This window comes from Lissotriton vulgaris, chromosome 3_2 (assembly GCF_964263255.1).
Source record: "Lissotriton vulgaris chromosome 3_2, aLisVul1.2, whole genome shotgun sequence".
NCBI classification, from domain to species: domain Eukaryota; kingdom Metazoa; phylum Chordata; class Amphibia; order Caudata; family Salamandridae; genus Lissotriton; species Lissotriton vulgaris.
In genome coordinates, this window is record NC_141690.1 from 264,549,992 (window position 1) to 264,560,544 (window position 10,553).

The following is a 10,553-nucleotide window of genomic DNA, read 5'->3' on the forward strand; positions in this document are numbered from 1 at the left end:
ATATCTCCGCTTATTTGGCTTTTAAAGCCAAAAAAGCGGAGATAAAAATATTGCCCTATTTGCAAGAGGGTGAAGAGGGTGATAACATGCATTAGCGCATGTTAGCAACCTTTTACCTCCCTTTGAATCCCTAACGAGATGCAAAGTGGGCGTCACTGGGCAGTACTCCTTGTAAATTATCGCTGATATGCACATCGCAATATTTACAAGGAGGCCCAGGCATTTTTGCAGCCAAAAAACTAACGGCTGCAAAAATGCTGACTTACCTATACTTTACATAGGAGGTGGATTCAGCCGCGGCCGGTAGTGAGAGTACCTGCCGGGCGGTGACATGGGGAGGGGGCGGGGGAGGGGCAGTGTGAGGGGGTCGTAATGCATGGGTTATGAAGCTCTACAGATAAGTAAACATATAAATAAATAAAACGAATTCCATTGCGGGCACTGCATCGCATTTGGTGATGCAGTGCACGCAACAAAATTTGTTTTATTTATTTATATGTTAATTTACCTGTAAAGCTCTATAATCCATACATTACTACCCCCCACCCTGCCGCTCCTCCTCCCCACATCACCAACCGGAAGGTACTTTCATCTACCGGCCGCGGCTGGGTGGATTATGCTGATACGACCACGGGTTGTATCAGCAAGGTTATCGCCATTTTCCATTGAACATCGCTGGAAAACGAGCGATGTTCCATGGAAAACACAGCTATCGCTGGAATAATTATCGCTATTGCGCTATGCATTGCTGATACAGCGCTAGCATGGTGATCATTTCCAGCAATAGCCGGCGATAACAATTCTCACGCTAAGCGCAGCCAGCGATAATTATCGCTGCCACTTGATAATATGCCCCAAAACTTTTCTGAAAAAATCAGTTATTAGAGCTCAAATAGCAAATTATCTCGCCCTGCAACATATAGGCTTATTTCTATCATTCAAGCAAGCGCCGAAATACCGGGTTTGTCTTTCTTGCAGCGTTTTTCCTTCTTCGATTAGCTTTACGTATCTCTTTGCTGCATTCACATTTGGTAATTTTTATTTTTTTACTATTTGCTTGATACGAGGTTATTTTCTATGTCACTGGTTACTGGTAACCTCCTTCCGTTTCTTCAAGATCCGCTTTCAGAAATGGAATGGGTGATATTTTGCTGTTTCTGGTTCTTTCCCTCTGCTAAGGTTACGTGTATGCAACCTGAGCTGAGAACATAAGTGCAGGGAGTGCGGAGTCGTAGAAATCCACACCTAGGTCCCGATTCACAAAAGTAATCTGAGACAAAATCCTAACTTTACGACTTTCGGTATTCACAAAAGGCTTTTAGGAGTAGTAAAGTTAGGAATCCTAACTTGACTACTCCTAATCTGAGACAAATGCCTTTCGTGAATACCGAAAGTTGTAAAGTTAGGATTTTGTCTCAGTTTAGAGTGGTACAGTTAGGAATCCTAACTTTATTACTCCTAAATGCCGTTTGTGAATACCGAAAGTCGTAATTTAGAATTTTGTCTCAGATTACTTTAGTGAATCAGGCCCCTAGTTTGTGAGCACTGAAAAGTAGTAAACTTCTAAAAAAGAGAGCATATATGCTATGTTGATAGGCCTGTTGGTTGATTCAGTTTGGTGGATTGTAAATTCTGAGCTGGAATATTCCTGCTTTGATTAGTTCTTTGCAAAGAATCTTGACCGAGCAGAAAATGGTGAAACCCCAGTGGGGATATTAATAGAGTTATTAACGACAAACGCTGCTGCTGGAAGCAGAGAATCCCAGTTATCTTTAGAGGCTGAGATGTAACATCATAGAAATTCCTCCAGGATACGATTCAACCTCTCTGTCTGCCCATCCGCCTGAGGGTGGAAACCAGAATGGAAAGCTCTTTGAGTGCTCATTTTATTGCAGAGCGATTTCCAAATTTAGAACTGTGTTTGGACTTCAGTCAGGAAGGATTTTGACTGGTGGTCCACGGAGTATAAAGATGTGTGAATAGAAGACCTTTGCCATTTCAGATGCTGGAGGAATCATTGACAAGGCAGAATAATGTGCCATCTTGGTAAAATAATCCACTGTGCCTTTATAATGAAACAACCTTCTGATGAAGGTAAAGCCACAATAAAATCTGTACAAATCATTTTGCACGAGTTCACATGCATCTCAGGACTCATTCTTAGTCCAGCTTTCTTCTGGGTTTCACTCTTACTCTGAGCACAACTTTCACAAGCAGTGAGATACTTGGAGACTGAGGGCTCATTTAGATTTCGGGGACAGGCTACTCCATCACAACAGTGACGGGTATCCTGTCAGCCGAAATATAAATCCCATAGGATATCATAGAATTAAAGTTTCGGCAGACAGGATATCGATCACCATTGTGACGGAGTAACTCGTCCGACGAAATCTAAATCAGGTGAATATTTGTGAGGAGAAGGCCACCAACATTTTCTACTCAATAACTCCTTCGTTAGTCCTCGATTTATGCCCAAAAAGGAGAACGTTATCGAACCTTTGCATGATCGTTTTTAATATTTCTTTATCTAGAACAAATAATTTTTTGTTATAGAAAATGAATCCATTGATGGTTGGTGGTCTCGGCTCATGATTGCAGGAATCGGCTACTAAGTCATGGGGCCTCATTTATGAGGCTGTGCGTCACTTTTACGCCGCCGGTGTGTCACTTTTTGTGATGCACCAGTGGCGTAAAAAATGCGCCTTGTTGCGCCATATTTACAAAGTGACGCACCTAGGTAGATGCGTCACTTTCTAAACCCCTGTGCCACATTATACCTGCGCCATGTATAATGTATGCAAGGGGGGTGTATTGACGCAAGGAAGGGTCGTAGAAGTGACGCGGTGAAATCTATGAGATTTCACTGCGTCACTATTAGGACGCAGTTGCATCAAAATCTTGCACCTGCCTCACAGCAGGCGTAAGACTGATGCAGGCCCTTTCATATGGGGCTTACCCCATGTGAAAGGATGCATTGCTGGAGTTGCGTCACTCTTGTGACACACTCCAGCAATGCGTCACTTTTGCGCTTACAGATACGTCAGAAATACTGACGTATCTGTAACTCCTTGCGACATGATGCGTCATACATTAAATATGACACATCAGGAATGTCGCAAGGAGTGCGCACTGAGAAGTGACGCATCGCTGCTTTCACGCAGCGATGCGTCATTTCTCATAAATGAGGCCCATGATGTTGAATCCTTTGCTTTTCTGGCAGACTTGATTCTCGAAAGATGAGGTCAAAACTCCAAGGAAGATTTGAGGTAGAAGACTTTTTCCTTAACATGAGCAAATGTTCTTTCTGAATGTCTCCCGGATACAATGTCAGCAACTGCACTGCAAATTTCAGGAATATAAGATTCTGAAAAATCACACTGCTGGATAAAAGCCCATAGCTTGCTATCAGTTTGAATATTTACTTTAAACATTCTGGTCTTCTTTCAAAAGAACTGCTTCAATTGCCTCATAAGAGAAATCAATTTCAAGAATGAATGGTCTGCGGACATCTGATAGCAACAACATGGGAGTATAGACAATGCCTTCCTATAATTTATTGAAAGGTATGGCAACTTCATGATTCCATTCGATATGTTCTTCTTTAAGAGATCAGTGATGGGAGCCACAATATCAGAAAGGTTCAGATACGTTTTCGGTGATAGTTTGCCAGGCAATGAAACTTTGAGTCACTTTAACAGAAGTTTCAATTGGCCGTTCTGATTGGCAATCACTTTCCGGGGTGCCATTGCTATTGCTTCAGCAGAAAAGACATTAGCCATATATATTCAACAGAAGTTTTTTTATAAAGACACTTTTCAGGGTTTACTAATAATTTATGTACTCTTCTTACCCGTTTGTAATGGTATCCTTGTGTTTCCATTGGATCCAAGTGACCATTCAGGACAAACGTTGAAAAGCATGCCTTTATATTTATGATGTATACATATACACATATAAAAACACCAAAGACGTAAACCCTCAGTTAAGAGGGCAGGCCATACAACTTTATTCCTGTACCTGGAATAACTATCCACTGGGTATCAATGTTACCCGCGTCAGTGCTTTTTTGCACTGAAATGGCTGATTGGAGGATCGGGCTGTGTGTGTGTCTTTAAAGAGGCGCGCCCTAAACAAACATTTATATAAATCCAGAGAATTCACATGGGAAAATCCACTTGAGACAAGGTTCACAGTACAAATCAAGGTTTATTAATATTTAGGATTATTGCAGAAGGCAACAAGGTTCTACTTTGTCAATTAATCCAAAATGCAAATAAAGGTAAATTATCACTGACTGTGGAAGCTGAGCCCTTATCTAGTCAATAGGCGGAACCAAGTACGCTCTAACACACTGCATGTAATACATCAAAGAACATTCTACCACAAGGACTGCTCAGTTAGTAGGAGCGACCGAACATGAAAAGTATTCGATCAGTATACAGACTGACATGGAGTCTGCTCTGTAAGAGGAAGAGGGAGTAACCCGGCTTCCCTCCCAATCGGAGACTTTTTATACATTCTTTGACGTAGAAATCATACAGTCACTGTGGCATGGTGCAAAACCATTACCAGCATTAAGTAACTATCCAAACACCCGTGTCACAAAAAACAAGCATTTACAATGCAATGGTTTTGCCTTTGTTAAAGTTAGAGCTATTGGCATTGCTCTTGACATTATTTTTATTTATGTTTTTTTTAACATAAATAAATGGCATTGTCATTTACAATGCCACTAGCTTTATCTCTCGCAAATGACACCCACACAGAGCCCCCCACACACACAGCCACACAGAGCCCCCCACACACACAGCCACACAAAGCTTCCCACACACACAGAGCCCTCCACACACACCCACACAGCACAAGCAGGCAACAGGGGCACACGGAGGCACAAGCAGGCAACAGGGGCACACAGAGGCACAAGCAGGCAACAGGGGCACACAGAGGCACAAGCAGGCAACAGGGGCACACAGAGGCACAAGCAGGCAACAGGGGCACACAGAGGCACAAGCAGGCAACAGGGGCACACAGAGGCACACACAGGCAACAGGGGCACACAGAGGCACACGCAGGCAACAGGGGCACACAGAGGCACAAGCAGGCAACAGGGGCACACAGAGGCACAAGCAGGCAACAGGGGCACACATGAATGCTAGGGAAATTATTCTATAATGAACTTCAAACGCGAAAAAAAGGCAATGCAAGTTCACTCTGAGGCGGTAAGTGAACCCTCAAGATGCACTAAACGAATATGCATTTTAAAACAAGATTCATATCACAAAGTTATCCAAGGATGCAAATACATGCTTGTGAGTCAAACAGCAGCCTCGTTTTTACATCATGGGAACAAAAACGGTCACGTTCTTACTTCGCACATCTGGTAAAATACTAGATTAAAAAGTAATCATGGGCAGATGATGCTCCTGAACTAAGTAAAACACTAATGTACACGTGAGACTGTCCATTAGAAGTCATCCCTTCGCACACCATTAAGAGTGACAGACTACCAATACAGACTGGCCTCAGAAACGGATTCGTATTCCCCGACTGAAAAAAACCTTCAAGATGCGGTACAGGAGGCCTGGGCATTTCCAATGAGCCATGCGTAGGTGGGTTTTGCACATCGCTGGAACCATCAAAGCGTTCATGAAGCATCACCTAAAACTCGCGATTTCATCTGATTTACATCAGTTCGGAGATTGCTACCGCATACCTTGAGTAAAGCAACTTGCTGACTGGACAAATGTTGTATACGATTATTGCCTTCCCAAAAGCGACTCACGTCCGTTGAATTTAAAGTGAAAGTATGACGTGAATGAACGCCTCCTCTCTGATGGGAATCAATTACTATTTGAATTACAGGAGACACCAATAAGGCATAGAATATCCGCCCTCCTTCGTCAGCCTAGACAACCACCTGCAGATTGAATTAGAAATACCAATTTCGCCCGCCTATACTCCCAGTCACTACATCGCACTGTTTAGTTCTTGATCTATCCTTTAACCACGTTTGCTCTATCACGTCTAAATAGCTGGTAGACGGAGACCTGGAAGAGGCTAACCTGGCATTATACACCATCAAAAGCGAGGGGCCAGGTGGTATTTCTTTTCACTAAGCAGACACTGGGTCTAATTTTCCTCTCTACCGAGGCGACTTCACCCACTTTTCTCGAACAGACTCTGCATTCAGCTGACTGAAGAAATGCGCCTATTAAGAGTACAGCTTAGCACGGGTATTACGGCCAGCAACAGCCAAGTCGTGTTAGGTAAGCTGCGGTGAGGAAGAAACACATCCAAAACACTACACATGGAGTAAACAACCTCCCTCTGTCCGGGATGATACCCCATTCACAAAGCTCATTGGGCATGGAACACAAGTTGCGCCCCCGCGGCCGTCGCCATTTTAACGGAGGGGGGCGCCTCGCACACTTCCAAGCAGTAAGATGGCGGCGGCCGCTTGTGGCGTCGTTTGTTTTTCCGGCGGCTGGTGCGCGGTGCTCCTGCCGCTCGTTACCTGTATGCGTTCCGCGATGCCCTGTTCTGTACTCGGCGGGCCTGTGCAGCGCAGTCCCTGGCTCTCACAGGAACAGCAAGACTCAGTGTTGCGAAACCGGTTGCAGCTCTCGTTTCAGGAAAGTGGGTGCGGCCCCTGGCGCGGATAGCTGTAAATGGATGCGTGAGGCGGGCCACGAGGAAAAGTGTGAAGAAGCTATTGAGGGTAGTATGGGTCTTTTGAAAGGGAGGTAACGGGTTCGGTGACACGGAGAGCGGGAGAGGGGGTGGGAAAGGGCAAAAAAAAATGCACAAAAAAAAGCAAGCAGACCGGCAACGTCCTCCGCATCTCCCGGGGTTCCCTCCAGGCCACGGGAGCCCCGCGGGCGCCGCCATACTTCTTGCCGTCTTCCTTCTTCTGCGGGGGGCGGGCACTTCCGGCCGGCCGCGCTAGGATTGGCCGGCCGGCCAGTCACGGGGCGGGAAACGGGGGAGAAGAGACGCAGAAGTGCCGGCAATGCCGGACCAGACTCGGGGGCGTTCCCGGCGTCGCGTGACGTCGGCAAAAGCCAAAGAATGTCGGGAACGCCCCCGTGTCTGGTCCGGCATTGACGGACAGGCCCCTCGTCCAATGGCAAGGCTCCGTTTACGGAGCCAGCCAATCAATGACGAGGGCCGAACAAAGCCACCCTACAGTTCTCATCAGGCTTTCGCCTGCGCGAAAAAGCTGCGCAGAAAGCGCAGCTTTCGCCAGGCAAAACCTAAAAATGAACGTGGCCTTGTTTCTTGTAAGAGGTGCACATGTAAAGTGCTTCTTTTGCCTTGGCCCGAGTTTGCGCTGTATACAAAAAACTGCAAAAAATAAAGACATGCTATCTTCGTGGGTCAATTTCCTCGGGTCTGATTTCTTGAACTGAGCAACGCACGTGCATATTGTGGAAACGCCATTTACCACTGCCGAGGGGTGAGCAAGTCATCGCTGATTCTGATTACAGGGCCCGGGATTCGAAATATTGTACATTGTTCAGATGATTTCACTCTCTTTTTAATGTAATGGAATGAATCTACATTGTTCAATTAATTAAAATTGTTACAATATTGTATCAATTAACAAAATCTTGTTTAAAATCTCACACAGTTAGATAAGAATAAAAAGACGTTTAAAACGATAAAAATAGTAAAAAGGACTATTGCTAGAACTATTGTCCTATCCAACAGTAAGATGCGGTACATGGGACTTGAGGAAAAGTGTTATCATAGTCGCTCTTGCTTAATGGCCGACTGAATGCTTTTATGACTCAGTTTCAGTGTGGCTCAGATTGAGTTTGTGAATTTCCCTGGTCGGGCCGCAATTTGAGGTGTTTTAGCAGAGATCACAGGTCTGAAATTTCCCTGCAACTTTGAAAGCCAAGCTACCTACAGATGGGGAGAACCAAGTGCTGCCACTCACTGACTAACTTTGGGCAGCAGCACAACAGCTGGAGCCAGGATTTACGGTGGTAGGTGCAGAGTCGGCAAGCCACTGAATTGTCCTGCCGGGCCCAGGTTGAGTTAGAATCCTTGATGGGCAGAACAAGAAGTCTCATGTTGGTGATTCCTCCCCGAGCCACGACTGTCAGAGCGTGCTCAAGGTGGGGCTGCGGATTTCCCATGGTGTGTGAGGAGTCCAATGTGGAAAGATTGGATTGGTGATGCAGGCTTTCCAGGTCCCTTTCAAAAGATATTCTCTTTTCCTGAGTATTCACCGTTTTCCTCCAGGCTGTTATTGGGATGTCGGGGTTGTGCCGATAGTGGATGTCAATGTCCAGTAATCTAGTGGCTGCTGCCAAGTGCACCTGCCATGGGGAACCCTCCTCTTCAAAGAAAGTTTTAATTTGTCTTTTTAATGACAATTCTGGAGCTCATGTGTTCCTGATATAGTATTTTATTAAATCACCTGATCAAGTAATATCGGGACTGGTGAGACCCAGCTCCAGCCGTACTCTTGCTCTCCTGGCCTGTCTAGGGAGAGCAAGAGATGATTTCACTCGATCTGGGTGGGGTGTACCGGATTTTGCAGCCTTTTGCCACATATTGCGGGGCCAACTGTACATCCAGCACAATCTGTGCCGGATTTGTGTTGCCTGCTTTACATTAATCAGCGCCTTAGTGTCTGTACACCAATCTGTAGGCGCTTTGCTTTCGCCATTATAAACCCCTCGCGCAGCAGCGTTGAGCTCGCCGGGGGCCGGAGCCAGGCGAGCCTCAATCTATTACAGGGGCGAACATGACAGCTACAGTATGTGAAATAGAGTCACTTATCTGCCGCCGCCTGATAAGTCCTAACTCAGTAACTAATATTGCCAGGGCTGCCTCCGTCAATGTCCCCACGCGCTGCACGCTGTGGAGGATTTAATTAGCCTGACAGAATCTATTTGCCTGGCACCCTGGCTAAGAAGCTGAGGGGAAGCCATTAACACGGCTAAGTGCCTCGTAATTTCTATCTGTTATTGATTGGAGGACGGTGCCAAGATGGCGCCGCGTCAGCTCCTCTGCTCTGAAGTCCCAGGGATCCCTCTATCTACTTGTTCTGAGTAAAAACCACCTCAGAGGGCCAGGAAGTGCAAGTCGCAAGAGGGAGGGAGCTCAAGCGTGCAGAAAGGCGAGAGAACCAACAGGGTGAGGGAGCACCAGGGTGCTAGAGGGCGAGCAAACAGGGTGAGGAAGTACAAGCGTGCACGAGGGCGAGAGAAACAAACAGGGTGAGGGAGTGCAATCGCGCAGGCAGGAGATTGAACTAACAGGGTGAGGGAGTACAAGCGCGCAGGAGGGAGATAGAACAACAGGGTGAGGGAGTACAAGCACGCAGGAGGGAGATAGAACAACAGGGTGAGGGAGTACAAGTGCGCAAGAGGGCGAGAGAACTAACAGGGTGAGGGAGTACAAGCACGCAGGAGGGAGAGCAACAAACAGGGTGAGGGAGTACAAGCTCACAGGAGGGAGAACGAGCATGCTGGGTGAGGGAGTAAAAGCATGCAGGAGGTAGAACAAACACACAGGGGGAAGTATTACTTGCGTGCAGGAGGGAGAGCAACAAACAGGGTAAGGGAGTGCAAGCACGCAGGAGGGAGAGCAACAAACAGGGTGAGGGAGTACAAGCGTGCAGGAGGGAGAACGAGCATACAGGGTGAGGGAGTACAAGCATGCATGAAGGAGAAAGAACACACAGGGTGGAGTATTACACGCGTGCAGGAGGGAGAGCAACAAACAGGGTGAGGTAGTTCAAGCAAGCAGGAGGGAGAACGAACACACAGGGTGAAGTATTACACATGTGCAGGAGCGAAAGCAACAAACAGGCGTGAGGGAGGGAGTATAGGCGCGCAGGAGGGAGAGCAACAAACAGGGTGAGGGAGCACAAGCGTGCAGGAGGGAGAACGAGCATACAGGTTGAGGGAGTACAAGCATGCAGGAGGGAGAACGAACACACAGGGTGAAGTATTACACGTGTGCAGGAGGGAGAGCAACAAACAGGGTGAGGGAGTACAAGCATGCAGGAGGGAGAGCAACAAACAGACGGAGGGAGTACAAGTGTGCAGGAGGGAGTACGAACACACTGGGTGAAGTATTTCACGCGTGCAGGAGGGAGAGCAACAAACAGGGTTAGGGAGTACAAGCATGCAGGAGGGAGAACGAGCAAACAGGGTGACGGAGTACAAGCACGCAGGAGGGACAGCAACAAACAGGGTGAGAGAGTACAAGCAGGCAGGAGGGACAGCAACAAACAGGGTGACGGGGTACAAGCGTGCAGGAGGGATAAGGAGCATACAGGGTGAGGGAGTACAAGCTTGCAGGGTGAAGTATTACAAACGTGCAGGAGGGAGAGCAACATTCAGGGTGAGGAAGTACAAGCATGCCGGAGGGAGAAGGAGCATACAGGGTGAGGGAGTACAAGCAAGCAGGAGGGAGTACGAACACACAGGGTAAATTATTACAAACGTGCTGTAGGGAGAGCAACAAACAGGGTGAGGGAGTACAAGCGCGCAGGAGGGAGAGCAACAAACAGGATGAGGGAGTACAAGCAC